The sequence below is a fragment of the Anomaloglossus baeobatrachus genome, unplaced genomic scaffold (assembly GCF_048569485.1).
Source record: "Anomaloglossus baeobatrachus isolate aAnoBae1 unplaced genomic scaffold, aAnoBae1.hap1 Scaffold_212, whole genome shotgun sequence".
NCBI lineage: Eukaryota > Metazoa > Chordata > Amphibia > Anura > Aromobatidae > Anomaloglossus > Anomaloglossus baeobatrachus.
Window position 1 is genome coordinate 68,685 of NW_027441982.1, and position 16,153 is coordinate 84,837.

The 16,153-nt window shown below is 48.4% G+C and overlaps 1 pseudogene; it reads left to right on the top strand.

Moving 5' to 3' along the window:
* Positions 1 to 12,768: 12,768 nt before the first annotated feature.
* LOC142261073 (U2 spliceosomal RNA) lies at positions 12,769 to 12,975 on the top strand (annotated as a pseudogene).
* Positions 12,976 to 16,153: the final 3,178 nt, after the last annotated feature.

Consider the following 16,153-nt stretch of genomic DNA (forward strand, 5'->3'; position numbering starts at 1 on the left):
AACTGCCAGACCCTAAGACTTCCGGAGTGATGAAAGTTGTTGAGCTGCTGTGTGCGCACGATGGAAGTGAGCACATAGCGAGCGTGCCCACTGCACAAGGCCATGTAGGCCGTGATGGTGTTTTAAAAATTGCTGGCGAATTCGGTTCAACACGTGAGCCCTAAAAGGCACGTGTGTCACATTGCCCTGAGGATGGCCCGCAGCCAGGTTTGCATCATTGCCGCACACGGCTGTTAAGTCACCAACGTAGTCCGCTCCGTCAATTTGTACTCCGGTTGCCAGGTGACAACGTGTTCCTTTCATGAATAGTGCTGATGATGTGAGAGTAGTCGATGCCAGCGGCGCAGGTGGACGCAGGTTATGCTCACCCACTGGGCTGCATTACCTTGACAGATGCAGAATCTCTGGCTGAATGTAGCTGGTGGGTATCTCACAGATGAAATACCATCATTCAGCTACAACCAATGGGAAGACACCACACCCTTTTTTATGCCCATCCTGTCTGCAGACCACTGCCAGACATAGCTATGAACCTCTGGTTAATTTTACCCCCAGTTCAGTTTTATGATTTTGTGTGCTTGTTACCTGACTACTTTTCCTGCTTGCTGTTTATGTACCTTGTTGGCCGATACGCATTTCAACTCTGCTTGTTTTCTGATTCTTTCCTGGCCGTCCCATTCTGTTCCTGTTCCTCAATTAATGTTTTGACCCTGCCTGACTACTATTCTCTGTAATAGCGGTGTGACTCACATTTCCCATACATTTCAAAGTAAAGCTTTGACCGCCTGATGGCATTGAGCTCTGCTGCCAGCATAGTAAGGAGGTGTGTGGTAGTCCTTGTGCGCAGTTGCAAGGAAGGGTGGCCTGACCACACAGGGTTTGCGCCAAGGTAGAGGACCCACACGAGGTTGAAGAGGCAGAAGCAGTGTATTAACTTCTACATACAGAACAAGGATTGAAACAACTCGTGGGGACGGCAAGACTTGTACAGCAGACCCTTCTCCATCTCTCACCATAGTTTGCCAGTGCCCAGTCAGTGACATGTAATGACCCTGTCTATGCTTACTGGTCCAAGTATCTGTGTTGAAATGCACCCTGTCGCACACAGATTTTCTCAAGGAAGTGGTGATGTTGTGTGCGACATGCTGGTGTAGCGCGGGCATGCTTTTCTTGGAGAAGCAGTGGTGATTGGGCATGTGGTACTGGGGCACAGCGACAGACATAAGGTCTGTAAAATCCTGTGTGTCCACTACGCGTAAAGGCAGCATTTCGGTAGCCAACAGCTTACAGAGGGATAGAGTCAACCACTTAGCTTTGTCATGGGTCGCAGTAAGTGGCCTTTTATTTGACCACATCTGAGGGAAAGAGATCTGGCTGCTGTCTGTAGACGGTGTTGAGTAGGGTGTCCCTGGAAAAATGCAGGTTTGTGAGAAAAGTGCAGGCGGAGACATGATGTTGCCTTCATCTTGCCTTCAGATCTGTTCATCTTGTATCATTTTTAAAAAACACATCAAGCAAGGGTTACTCCAAGCGGAGTCTACCTTTTTTCCCAACATTGGGCACACAGACACCCCATCAGTGGCAGCACTTGTGCCCTAGTTGCAAACAGGATGTTTTGATTTGCATCAAGCACATTCCAAATCCACAAGCATTTACTCTCCCCAGGATGACACAGGGGTAGTAAATTCCTTCTGGATCCATGACTTGTTCATTTTGATGAACGTCAGTGTGTCCACATTGTCACTGGACAGACGCGTGCGCTTATCTGTCAGCACACACCCAGCAGCACTGAAGAAGACACGTTCAGAGACAACGCTGGCAGCTGCACACGACAAAATCTCCAAGGCGTAACTGGAGAGCTCTGTCAATTTTTCTAGATTTGAAGCCCAAAAGGAGCAAGGCTCCATTTGCAAAGTCATTGCATCGATGTTCATTTCGAGATACTCCTGTATCATCCTCTCCATCCGTTGACTATGTGTCAGACTTGTTGTCTCTGGTGGCCTTGCAAAGGAGGGTCTAAAAAAATTATGAAAATATTCCATAAAATTGCTGTTACCAGCACCAGATACGGTCCTACTGGTACGGGTAGACTGTTGAAGATGACGATGCCGTCCCATGTTTGTCAAGTTACAACTGGGAGAATCACTCCCTTCACCTGCACGGTTGTTTGGTGTAAAAGCCGAGCTAAGATCGAGTAACAGCTTATGCTGATACTCCAGCATACGTGCGTCCCTTTCTATGGGTGGAATTATGTCACAAAATTTGGACTTGTCCCGGGGATCTAATAGTGTGGCAAGCCAGTAGTCATCATCACTTCTAATTTTGACAATCCGAGGGTCATGTTGGAGGTAGTGCAACAAGAAGGCACTCATGTGTCTTGCGCAGCCATGCGGACCAAGTCCACGCTGTGTTTGTGGCATAGAGGTGCTAACCGTTCTTTCTTCCTCTGACATCTCCCCCCAACCTCTTTCAACTGAATTTTGACCAAGGTCTCCCTCATCCGCTGAGTCTTCCATGTCCATGGACAGTTCGTCCTCCATATCTTCATGTCCTCCTGCACCTTCCTCAACATCTCGCCTGCTACCATGCGCCCTTGTTGATCCCTGTCCCCCATGGTCCCATGCCTGCCGCGTTGGTGATGATGAACGTCTGGACCTTGGTGATGTTGTTGTGTCTTGCGCATATGAATCCTCCTGTAGTTCCTCCCCTTCCTGTTGTCCCACCCCCTGACTCCGAATAGTGTTTAGCGTGTGCTCCAGCATGTAAATGACTGTAATCGTCATGCTGATAATGGCATTGTCAGCGCTAAACATATTCGTCGCCATGTCGAAACTGTGCAGAACGGTGCATAGGTCCTTGATCTGAGATCACTCCATCAGGGTGATCTGCCCCACTTCTGCATCTCGTTGGCCCATCATGACGTATTGCACCAGGGCTCGCCGGTGCTGCCACAGTCGCTGTAACATGTGGAGAGTTGAATTCCAGCGTGTCGCCACATCGCATTTCAGGCGATGAACCGGCAGGCCGAAAGACTTCTGGAGCGATGCAAGTCGCTCAGCTGCGGCGGTTGAACGGCGGAAGTGAGCACTGCAGACAGTTTACGTGCCCTGGTCAGAAGGCCATCTAGGCCGGGATAGTGTGTTAAAAATTGCTGGACAACAAGGTTCAACACGTGAGCCATACAAGGCACGTGTGTCACCTTGCCCAGGCGAAGGGCCGCACCCAGGTTTGCAGCATTGTCGCACACGGCCTTACCAGGCTGCAGGTTGAGTGGAGACAACCATTTATTAAACTCGGACCGCAGAGCTGACCACAACTCCTCAGCTGTGTGACTCTTATTCCCAAGACATGTCAAGCTAAAGACCGCCTGATGCCGTTGCGCTCTGCTGCCAGCATAGTAATGAGGGGTGCGTGATTCCTTCTGCGCAGTGAGAACGCTGGTGGCCTGACCAGGCAGGCTTGGGGCGGAGGTGGAGGACCCAGATGAGGTGGAGGATGCAGAAGCAGTGGCGGAACTTGGACAGACAGAGGATTGACACACAAGTCGTGGGGACGGCAAGACTTGTGCAGCAGACCCTTCACCATCTATCAACATAGTTACCGAGTGCCCAGTCAGCGACATGTAACGTCCCTGTCCATGCTTACTGGTCCAAGTATCGGTGGTGAAATGCACCCGTTCACACACAGAGTTTCTCAAGGAAGCGGTGATGTTGTGTGCGACATGCTGGTGTAGCGCGGGCACACCTTTCTTAGAGAAGTAGTGGCGACTAGGCATCTGGTACTGGGGCACAGCGACAGACATAAGGTCTCTAAAATCCTGTGTGTCCACTAGGCGGAAAGGCAGCATTTCGGTAGCCAACAGCTTACAGAGGGATAGAGTCAACCTCTTAGCTTTGTCATGGGTCGGAGGAAGTGGCCTTTTATTTGACCACATCTGAGGGACAGAGATCTGGCTGCTGTGTGTAGACGGTGTTGAGTAGGGTGTCCCTGGAAAAATGCAGGTTTGTGAGGAAAGTGCAGGCGGAGACATGATGTTGCCTTCATCCAACGTAGGTGCTATCGATGTCTGAGAGAGCTGTACACACTCACTTGTTTCCCCTTCCAAACCAACTGACGACCTACCAAGCAAACTGCCTGTTGCGGTTACAGTGGTGGAAGTTTTGCGTGGAAAAACAGGTGTGACAGCTGTCCCCACAGTCCTAGAAGATGAAGAGCGCGCGGATGCACTGGAAGGGGCGGGCGGTGGATGGTTCGCTCCGCTAGGCCGCATTGCAGCACAGTGAGCTTCCCACTGGGACCTATGATATTTATTCATGTGACGATTCATGGAAGAAGTTGTCAAACTGCTGAGGTTTTGACCTCTACTAAGAGAATCATGACAAATTTTACATATCACATGATTTGGGCGATCTTTTTCTATGTCAAAAAAGGAACAGGCTAGGCAAGGCTTAGAGGCCATGCGACCTGTTGATGCACCCCGAATAATGCTCATAGGCAGAGTGGTGGCTGAGGATGCAGTTGTAGACGTGCTACCAGTGCTCCGACTCTGTCCAGGAAGGCGCAAGGTAATTTCGTCGTCGGTTGCATCCTCCTCCACCGCCTCTGTTGACCTCCTCGAGTGCCTGACTGGGGGTTGACAGTAGGTGGGATCTAGAACTTCATCATCAATTGTTGTGTTTGCACTACCCTCCCCCTCAGACCGAGCCTCTTCTTGCCCTGACCGAATATTTAAGTTGTCATCCCAATCGGGTATCTGCGTCTCATCTTCATCAGTATGTTCCTCATTGCCTATAACCACAGTTGTTGGAAAGGCAGCATTTTGGTAGCCAACAGTTTGCATTTTATGAAAGTCAACCTCCAAGCCATGTCATGCCCTTCTAAAAGCATGTATAACACAGCGAGGGGACTCCAACCACAGTCTCCCTCGTTGCCACTCACTGGGCCACACACACCCCACTTGACTGGCATCGGTTGAGCTCCCTTTTGAAAAAGAAAAAGATGCTTTGCATGAAGCACTCTCAAAAATACGCGTGCCTTTCCCGTCCCCTGGCTGACCCAGGGGAAGAAAAGTCCTCTGAGAGCCATGACTTGTTCATCTTGGTTCTTTTAGAGACACAGCGAGGGGACTCCAACCACAGTCTCCCTCGTTGCCACTCACTGGGCCACACACACCCCACTTGACTGGCATCGGTTGAGCTCCCTTTTGAAAAAGAAAAAGATGCTTTGCATGAAGCACTCTCAAAAATACGCGTGCCTTTCCCGTCCCCTGGCTGACCCAGGGGAAGAAAAGTCCTCTGAGAGCCATGACTTGTTCATCTTGGTTCTTTTAGAGACACAGCGAGGGGACTCCAACCACAGTCTCCCTCGTTGCCACTCACTGGGACACACACACCCCACTTGACTGGCATCGGTTGAGCTCCCTTTTGAAAAAGAAAAAGATGCTTTGCATGAAGCACTCTCAAAAATACGCGTGCCTTTCCCGTCCCCTGGCTGACCCAGGGGAAGAAAAGTCCTCTGAGAGCCATGACTTGTTCATCTTGGTTCTTTTAGAGACACAGCGAGGGGACTCCAACCACAGTCTCCCTCGTTGCCACTCACTGGGCCACACACACCCCACTTGACTGGCATCGGTTGAGCTCCCTTTTGAAAAAGAAAAAGATGCTTTGCATGAAGCACTCTCAAAAATACGCGTGCCTTTCCCGTCCCCTGGCTGACCCAGGGGAAGAAAAGTCCTCTGAGAGCCATGACTTGTTCATCTTGGTTCTTTTAGAGACACAGCGAGGGGACTCCAACCACAGTCTCCCTCGTTTCCACTCACTGGGCCACACACACCCCACTTGACTGGCATCGGTTGAGCTCCCTTTTGAAAAAGAAAAAGATGCTTTGCATGAAGCACTCTCAAAAATACGCGTGCCTTTCCCGTCCCCTGGCTGACCCAGGGGAAGAAAAGTCCTCTGAGAGCCATGACTTGTTCATCTTGGTTCTTTTAGAGACACAGCGAGGGGACTCCAACCACAGTCTCCCTCGTTTCCACTCACTGGGCCACACACACCCCACTTGACTGGCATCGGTTGAGCTCCCTTTTGAAAAAGAAAAAGATGCTTTGCATGAAGCACTCTCAAAAATACGCGTGCCTTTCCCGTCCCCTGGCTGACCCAGGGGAAGAAAAGTCCTCTGAGAGCCATGACTTGTTCATCTTGGTTCTTTTAGAGACACAGCGAGGGGACTCCAACCACAGTCTCCCTCGTTGCCACTCACTGGGCCACACACACCCCACTTGACTGGCATCGGTTGAGCTCCCTTTTGAAAAAGAAAAAGATGCTTTGCATGAAGCACTCTCAAAAATACGCGTGCCTTTCCCGTCCCCTGGCTGACCCAGGGGAAGAAAAGTCCTCTGAGAGCCATGACTTGTTCATCTTGGTTCTTTTAGAGACACAGCGAGGGGACTCCAACCACAGTCTCCCTCGTTGCCACTCACTGGGCCACACACACCCCACTTGACTGGCATCGGTTGAGCTCCCTTTTGAAAAAGAAAAAGATGCTTTGCATGAAGCACTCTCAAAAATACGCGTGCCTTTCCCGTCCCCTGGCTGACCCAGGGGAAGAAAAGTCCTCTGAGAGCCATGACTTGTTCATCTTGGTTCTTTTAGAGACACAGCGAGGGGACTCCAACCACAGTCTCCCTCGTTGCCACTCACTGGGCCACACACACCCCACTTGACTGGCATCGGTTGAGCTCCCTTTTGAAAAAGAAAAAGATGCTTTGCATGAAGCACTCTCAAAAATACGCGTGCCTTTCCCGTCCCCTGGCTGACCCAGGGGAAGAAAAGTCCTCTGAGAGCCATGACTTGTTCATCTTGGTTCTTTTAGAGACACAGCGAGGGGACTCCAACCACAGTCTCCCTCGTTGCCACTCACTGGGCCACACACACCCCACTTGACTGGCATCGGTTGAGCTCCCTTTTGAAAAAGAAAAAGATGCTTTGCATGAAGCACTCTCAAAAATACGCGTGCCTTTCCCGTCCCCTGGCTGACCCAGGGGAAGAAAAGTCCTCTGAGAGCCATGACTTGTTCATCTTGGTTCTTTTAGAGACACAGCGAGGGGACTCCAACCACAGTCTCCCTCGTTGCCACTCACTGGGCCACACACACCCCACTTGACTGGCATCGGTTGAGCTCCCTTTTGAAAAAGAAAAAGATGCTTTGCATGAAGCACTCTCAAAAATACGCGTGCCTTTCCCGTCCCCTGGCTGACCCAGGGGAAGAAAAGTCCTCTGAGAGCCATGACTTGTTCATCTTGGTTCTTTTAGAGACACAGCGAGGGGACTCCAACCACAGTCTCCCTCGTTGCCACTCACTGGGCCACACACACCCCACTTGACTGGCATCGGTTGAGCTCCCTTTTGAAAAAGAAAAAGATGCTTTGCATGAAGCACTCTCAAAAATACGCGTGCCTTTCCCGTCCCCTGGCTGACCCAGGGGAAGAAAAGTCCTCTGAGAGCCATGACTTGTTCATCTTGGTTCTTTTAGAGACACAGCGAGGGGACTTCAACCACAGTCTCCCTCGTTGCCACTCACTGGGCCACACACACCCCACTTGACTGGCATCGGTTGAGCTCCCTTTTGAAAAAGAAAAAGATGCTTTGCATGAAGCACTCTCAAAAATACGCGTGCCTTTCCCGTCCCCTGGCTGACCCAGGGGAAGAAAAGTCCTCTGAGAGCCATGACTTGTTCATCTTGGTTCTTTTAGAGACACAGCGAGGGGACTCCAACCACAGTCTCCCTCGTTTCCACTCACTGGGCCACACACACCCCACTTGACTGGCATCGGTTGAGCTCCCTTTTGAAAAAGAAAAAGATGCTTTGCATGAAGCACTCTCAAAAATACGCGTGCCTTTCCCGTCCCCTGGCTGACCCAGGGGAAGAAAAGTCCTCTGAGAGCCATGACTTGTTCATCTTGGTTCTTTTAGAGACACAGCGAGGGGACTCCAACCACAGTCTCCCTCGTTGCCACTCACTGGGCCACACACACCCCACTTGACTGGCATCGGTTGAGCTCCCTTTTGAAAAAGAAAAAGATGCTTTGCATGAAGCACTCTCAAAAATACGCGTGCCTTTCCCGTCCCCTGGCTGACCCAGGGGAAGAAAAGTCCTCTGAGAGCCATGACTTGTTCATCTTGGTTCTTTTAGAGACACAGCGAGGGGACTCCAACCACAGTCTCCCTCGTTTCCACTCACTGGGCCACACACACCCCACTTGACTGGCATCGGTTGAGCTCCCTTTTGAAAAAGAAAAAGATGCTTTGCATGAAGCACTCTCAAAAATACGCGTGCCTTTCCCGTCCCCTGGCTGACCCAGGGGAAGAAAAGTCCTCTGAGAGCCATGACTTGTTCATCTTGGTTCTTTTAGAGACACAGCGAGGGGACTCCAACCACAGTCTCCCTCGTTTCCACTCACTGGGCCACACACACCCCACTTGACTGGCATCGGTTGAGCTCCCTTTTGAAAAAGAAAAAGATGCTTTGCATGAAGCACTCTCAAAAATACGCGTGCCTTTCCCGTCCCCTGGCTGACCCAGGGGAAGAAAAGTCCTCTGAGAGCCATGACTTGTTCATCTTGGTTCTTTTAGAGACACAGCGAGGGGACTCCAACCACAGTCTCCCTCGTTTCCACTCACTGGGCCACACACACCCCACTTGACTGGCATCGGTTGAGCTCCCTTTTGAAAAAGAAAAAGATGCTTTGCATGAAGCACTCTCAAAAATACGCGTGCCTTTCCCGTCCCCTGGCTGACCCAGGGGAAGAAAAGTCCTCTGAGAGCCATGTCCACATTGTCAGTGGACAGACACGTGTGCTTATCTGCCAGCAGACCCACAGCAGCACTGAAGACAGGTTCCGAGAGAACGCTGGCTGCAGGACACGACAAGATCCCCAAGACGTACGTGGCGAGCTCAGGCAATTTATCAAGATTGGAAGCCAAGAATGAGCAGGGCTCAAGTTGCACATTAATGGAATCGATGTTTCCTTGCATATACTCATATATCTGTGTGTCCTCCTCTTTTTCCTTGTCCAGCTGTTTTGTTTTCGCATGAGTATATGTCCTTGTCACTTTCCAATGTGTTTGAGTTGTTTGTCACCTTTAGGACACCTTTGAGGGTGTTTTCTAGGTGTTTTTCTGTGTTTGTGATTGCCTGCCATTGTTTCCTATTGGCTCGAGTTCGGTTCGTCGAACGTTCGACGAACCGAACTCGAACGGGAGGTCCGTTCGGCGAACCAACCTCGAGCCGAACCGCGACCGGTTCGCTCATCTCTAGTCATGATAACACTTGTACCATCTTTTCATTTAGATTCCACCTACAATTATTTACCGATTCCAGTTCTGAAATAGGCTTTCATGATCTACTCACTAGAATTCTCAAGTGCATAAGGTACTGAGACATATACATGTTCACACCATTATAAAGAACAAAGTATAAACATTGAGGTTTTTCTCACACCCATGTTCCTGTGTTCTTTGATATGATATGTGTTCATTTCCTTCACTATATAGGATTGCAAGTTTTCCATTTGTACCTTAATGGCAATGACGCTATACAATTGAACACATATCATCCTGTTATCCATATAGGTGTGTATTTACCTGCTTGACTATTTTTGGTTGTTTGATCCAGAATGTTTCTCCAGATAGGTCATGTGGAAATTTTCTTTCCTCAGTACAAATGTTTTCACTATGGCTTTGGAAAAATTTTTTGTATGTGCATCATGGTCATTTGACCCATTGTACTCTCAAGTAGCAATATATTGTACTGTTATGTTGTACTATGTACTAATTACGTGTTTATATGGTTTTGTAACCCTTTATGATCTTAGATAACTTTATCCTTGATAAAGACCTAAAAACAAGGTCGAAACGTTGGATGAATTATCCTTTTGCACAAATAAAGAATTTTCAGCATTCCAAGAGTTCTTTTCTTACGTTATTGATCACTATAGTGTGCCAGAGCTATTTCTATTGAATTGACTCTTATTTTTTCTGAGCACCTGCTATATACACAGTGACCCAGACATATTCAAGTTTCATTCAGAAGGCAGAGGGAAGCCTTAGCAGCTGAGCCTATATCTTGGCTTGTGAGCATTAGAACAGGCCGGCGATTACAGGGTAACATGAAAAATGTCCAGCTTGCATTATGACTAGAACATGACAATATCCTTTTAAGTACTAACCTATGATGCGTTCCTAAGCAGTTGATGTTATATGTTCTACATTTCATTTTCTGCATACTTTACAAGTAGTAGAATTTGCTTTGATATAGGCAACTGGATTTTCACAATGAAAAGGCAAAGGATAACGCCCGAAAAAGACGCCATACATTATGTCAGTGCCATCACTGACAAACCTGGATTGACCATGAAATACATCAATCCCCTTAAAGGTGAGTTAAAACAAGTTTTAACTAAATTGCCTTAATATTGTCATGCATTAGAATGACTGTCTTAGGTAATGATAAATATTTTCTACAGGAAGAGGAGTGTTTGCTGAAACTGAAATCGAAAAAGGGAGTTTTGTTGCAGAATATCGAGGCGAGCTCACGTATGCACTTACGATGGTAGACAACTACTCGAGATTTATGGTTGTGGTACAAGTCAAAGATCTAATGGCCCATACTGCAGCGAAGGTCTTCCAAGCACACTTATGCAGACCTCATGGCTACTCAGAGAGAGTCCTCACAGATCAAGGCACAGCCTTTGAAGCGGAAATCTTCAAGGACTTCTGCAGCTTTTACCGATGCAGGAAGATGCGCACTACACCCTACCATGCTCAAACCAATGGTTATCAACCTGCTCAGGACTTTACCCCATATTCCAGATGTGGCCTTACAAGTGATTTATAGAGGGGTAACAATACGTTGGGATCACCGGATCTAATCTCCCTTTTTATACACCCTAAAATCTTGTTTGCTTTAGAATAAACAATAACATCATAAAGGTATAGCAGTACCGTTTCAAAGTTTCGGTGTCCCAAGCAGCATTCCATCAGCCTCTGGAAGGTTCCTGGCAAATTGCACAGCTCGAAGGGCATGCTTTTGAACTCGCAGAGACCCATCGGGGTGGCAAAGGCGGTCTTCTCCCGGTCTGCCTCAGCAACGGACACTTGCCAATAGCGACTAGTGAGATCAAGGGTAGAAAAATAATTTGCAGTTCTCAATGCAGCTAGCTATTCCTCAATACAGGGGAGTGGTGCTGTCCTTCTTCTTTAACAGGACCAACGGAGCTGCCCAGAGGCTACAACTGTCACGGATAACCCCAGCCTCCTTCATGTTGCTCAACATGTCCTTGGTACACTGGTAATGTGCAGGTAGTTTTGGCTTATATCTCTCTTTGATGGGTGGGTGTGCACTTGTGGGGATGTAGTGTTTGACCCCTTTTATTCTTCAAAAGTCTAGCGGATGTTTGCTGAAGACTTGCTCGTATTCTTGCACTAGCCTGTAGACCCCCTTCTTGTGATGTGAAGGTGTGGAGTCAGTGCCTACGTGTAATTCCTTACACCACTCCTCTGGCTGACTTGGTGAGCTGTCACTGAATGGGTGGGCTGAAGCAATGGTGGATGCTGCTGTTTGGATAGCATGTGTATCTACTGAGAACAGCTTATCAATGGTGGCAAATCGGAGCAGCTTAATCTCTTGCTCTCCGCAGTTCAACACTCTCATGGGCACTCTTCCCTTCCATATTAATGAATAAAACTATGATGTAAATAGCATATAGATACCCCACAAATGCAGATAAAAGTAGGTTATGGGAAAAGGGGGAAGAGAGAAACAGGAAAATAGTGGAATAAAGTATACCTTCCAGGTGGGAGAGGAAATGGCAGCACAGCCAGTGGAGGTGAAGCAAGGGGAGCCTGCAACTAAAGAGTTGAGAGCGTTATCACATGGTGACTGAGCCTGATTGTAACAGGAGCATAGAGGTGCCGATCCTGTCTTACCTGTGTTGGTGTAGAAGTGGGTGTCCTGTGGTGGAGTCAGCTATGTGCAGTGGTGGCCGTGGGTTCTTTTATGTGCGACCGTAGTAATAGCTGCGCCCACTTCCTGTATGGGAGTGGAATGCAGTGAGGGTAATGGAACGCACGCCTGCGCATTTGTGTTTAACGTCGCGCATGTGCAGAACGGAGAAAAGGCTGCGCTCACTTCCTAATGAAAGGGAGTGAGACGCATCTGGGAAGGGAAGGGAAAAGATTAGGGTTTGGGGATGATGAAAGGGCTTTCTACGGGCAAGGATGGCAAAGGGTGGCAGTGACGGAAAGTCAGGCAGCCTGTCCTGTCCTGTCCTGTCCGTCCGTCTTTTTGTATCATGAATTGGAAAGACTGCAAGGGGGAGGGGAGGTGCTTGTGTCCAAAAGGAGGAGTTATTCAGATTCATTGCAGTGGGCGGCGGCTGCAAAAAGCACCATTCTTCTTGTTTTTGCTCTGCAAAACAGCCTTTTCAAGGGTTGGCTTGGGTGACAAAATGTCTTCTGTAGGCGTGGGTTTGTCTCCCTCTCCCTAAGATGTGTCCGGTATAGGCCAGGGTGCCACTCAAGGCCGTAACCAATTCGGGTTATAGCTTCTCGGCCTTTTGGCTAAGATCAAGTGTAGTTTCGGAGGACGCTACCTTGGTCGGTACTGGAAGGTGCCTGGGATTGCACGTCTGCCGGCCTTGAGGAAGTGTGTGCGCCTTCTGGTGACACATAGCCCTCTTGTGCCTGGACGGTTCCCAGGCAACGGGAGGCGATCACCTTTGTTATTTTGAAGTCCTACTGATAAACAGAAAAAAAAAAAAATTAAATCTGTTCTTATCAGTTTAATATCTGATACGTCCCCTCTCTGGGGACCATATATTAAATGGATTTTTAGAACAAGGAGATGGAAAAAATCTTGCTCTGTCCACTCCACGCATTGACCTGGTATTGCAGTACCTCCAGGACCGGTGCACCCCTTCTTAACCCAGTTTCCAAAAGCAGAACTCAATTCACCTGATTCAAATGAGCCCCATTAGTGAATTGAAAGAAAGCAAAAACTTTATATGCACCTCAATTTGGCCAATTCACTTTTCACACTTTCACCCTTTTTTTTATCTTTCACACCTTTTACTTGCTTTATTGATGCAAAAAGCTGTGCCAAATAGCAAACTCATCTCCACTCAACTTGACCAACTCTGCTATGTCCCGTGCAGTATCTTATTCTCAGTCTTATCTAGATCATTTGCAATTGAATAGAATAGATCCCTTTTGGCTGCTTATGACTGTGTAAAATATGTAGCTTTACTGGGCTGGGATGAGAGAATCCATTGAAGCATGGTGTAGGGATTGTGGTTCCTGTGTGCTAAGAAGAGAGGCTGGCACCAGCCAGAAAGCCCCATTGCAGCCAATAATCACTTAATAACTTTTTCAACTTGTCATCATATGGGAGGCCTTCCATTCCTTGTAGTTTACTTATAATTAGTTGGAGTGTGCAACGCAGGCAGATGCGCTCTGCAAATGTCTTGGCACTAGTGGGACTATAGCAAAGTCCAATAGCCACAGATAGGATGCCACTAGGTACACTGAGTGTTTGCTAGTATAATGGACCTGACATTACCTCTCTACTAACCAGAATCCCACAATGTCTGTCTGCTATTTCATCCTTCTTCTCTGTGCGATTCCTAAAACTTAACATGGACAAAACAGAATTCATTGTCTTTCCTCCTCCTCACTCATCTCCTCCAACAAGCCTTTCCATCAAACTCGATGGTTGCTTACTCTCCCCAGTCTCACAAGCTCGTTGCCTTGGAGTGACCCTCGACTCTGCTCTATCCTTCAAGCCACACATCCAAGCCCTCTTCACCTCATGCCGATTACAACTCAAAAACATCTCCCGGATCCGTGCTTTCCTTAACCAAGAATCAGCAAAAACATTAGTGCATGCCCTCATCATCTCCCGCCTCGACTACTGCAACCTCCTGCTCTCTGGCCTCCCTTCCAACACTCTTGCACCCCTCCAATCTATCCTAAACTCTGCGGCCCGCTTAATCCACCTCTCCCCTCGCTACTCCCCAGCCTCGCCACTCTGCCAATCCCTTCACTGGCTTCCCATCACCCAACGACTCCAGTTCAAAACACTAACTTTGCACTGACGAGGGGCAAGCACCCCGAAACACCGTGTCTGCAAATTGGGATTCTGATCTGGCTTATATATCCTGAGTCATATTGCAAAGGATTGTCAAAAATCCACTTGTGACTTTTAGGATCGCTACTTCCAATAGGTGGCGCTGTGCTAGAGTTTGTCTCCTTTACTGGAGAGACAATTTGAATATTTCCCAGAGGGGCATTGCAGCTATAAGTCCCCTTACCTGGCAGCCAGACTGGCTTGCAAAGTCTCCTTAAGGAGAATAGTGTTCCCCCGTGGAATTTTAGGGGCATTGCAGCTATAAGTCCCCTTACCTGGCAGCCAGACTGGCTTGCAAAGTCTCCTTAAGGAGAATAGTGTTCCCCCGTGGTCCCCACATAGCTTTCTCATGAGCCAGATCAGACACCCCCATACTTTGCACTGACGAGGGGCAAGCACCCCGAAACACCGTGTCTGCAAATTGGGATTCTGATCTGGCTTATATATCCTGAGTCATATTGCAAAGGATTGTCAAAAATCCACTTGTGACTTTTAGGATCGCTACTTCCAATAGGTGGCGCTGTGCTAGAGTTTGTCTCCTTTACTGGAGAGACAATTTGAATATTTCCCAGAGGGGCATTGCAGCTATAAGTCCCCTTACCTGGCAGCCAGACTGGCTTGCAAAGTCTCCTTAAGGAGAATAGTGTTCCCCCGTGGAATTTTAGGGGCATTGCAGCTATAAGTCCCCTTACCTGGCAGCCAGACTGGCTTGCAAAGTCTCCTTAAGGAGAATAGTGTTCCCCCGTGGTCCCCACATAGCTTTCTCATGAGCCAGATCAGACACCCCCATACTTTGCACTGACGAGGGGCAAGCACCCCGAAACACCGTGTCTGCAAATTGGGATTCTGATCTGGCTTATATATCCTGAGTCATATTGCAAAGGATTGTCAAAAATCCACTTGTGACTTTTAGGATCGCTACTTCCAATAGGTGGCGCTGTGCTAGAGTTTGTCTCCTTTACTGGAGAGACAATTTGAATATTTCCCAGAGGGGCATTGCAGCTATAAGTCCCCTTACCTGGCAGCCAGACTGGCTTGCAAAGTCTCCTTAAGGAGAATAGTGTTCCCCCGTGGAATTTTAGGGGCATTGCAGCTATAAGTCCCCTTACCTGGCAGCCAGACTGGCTTGCAAAGTCTCCTTAAGGAGAATAGTGTTCCCCCGTGGTCCCCACATAGCTTTCTCATGAGCCAGATCAGACACCCCCATACTTTGCACTGACGAGGGGCAAGCACCCCGAAACACCGTGTCTGCAAATTGGGATTCTGATCTGGCTTATATATCCTGAGTCATATTGCAAAGGATTGTCAAAAATCCACTTGTGACTTTTAGGATCGCTACTTCCAATAGGTGGCGCTGTGCTAGAGTTTGTCTCCTTTACTGGAGAGACAATTTGAATATTTCCCAGAGGGGCATTGCAGCTATAAGTCCCCTTACCTGGCAGCCAGACTGGCTTGCAAAGTCTCCTTAAGGAGAATAGTGTTCCCCCGTGGAATTTTAGGGGCATTGCAGCTATAAGTCCCCTTACCTGGCAGCCAGACTGGCTTGCAAAGTCTCCTTAAGGAGAATAGTGTTCCCCCGTGGTCCCCACATAGCTTTCTCATGAGCCAGATCAGACACCCCCATACTTTGCACTGACGAGGGGCAAGCACCCCGAAACACCGTGTCTGCAAATTGGGATTCTGATCTGGCTTATATATCCTGAGTCATATTGCAAAGGATTGTCAAAAATCCACTTGTGACTTTTAGGATCGCTACTTCCAATAGGTGGCGCTGTGCTAGAGTTTGTCTCCTTTACTGGAGAGACAATTTGAATATTTCCCAGAGGGGCATTGCAGCTATAAGTCCCCTTACCTGGCAGCCAGACTGGCTTGCAAAGTCTCCTTAAGGAGAATAGTGTTCCCCCGTGGAATTTTAGGGGCATTGCAGCTATAAGTCCCCTTACCTGGCAGCCAGACTGGCTTGCAAAGTCTC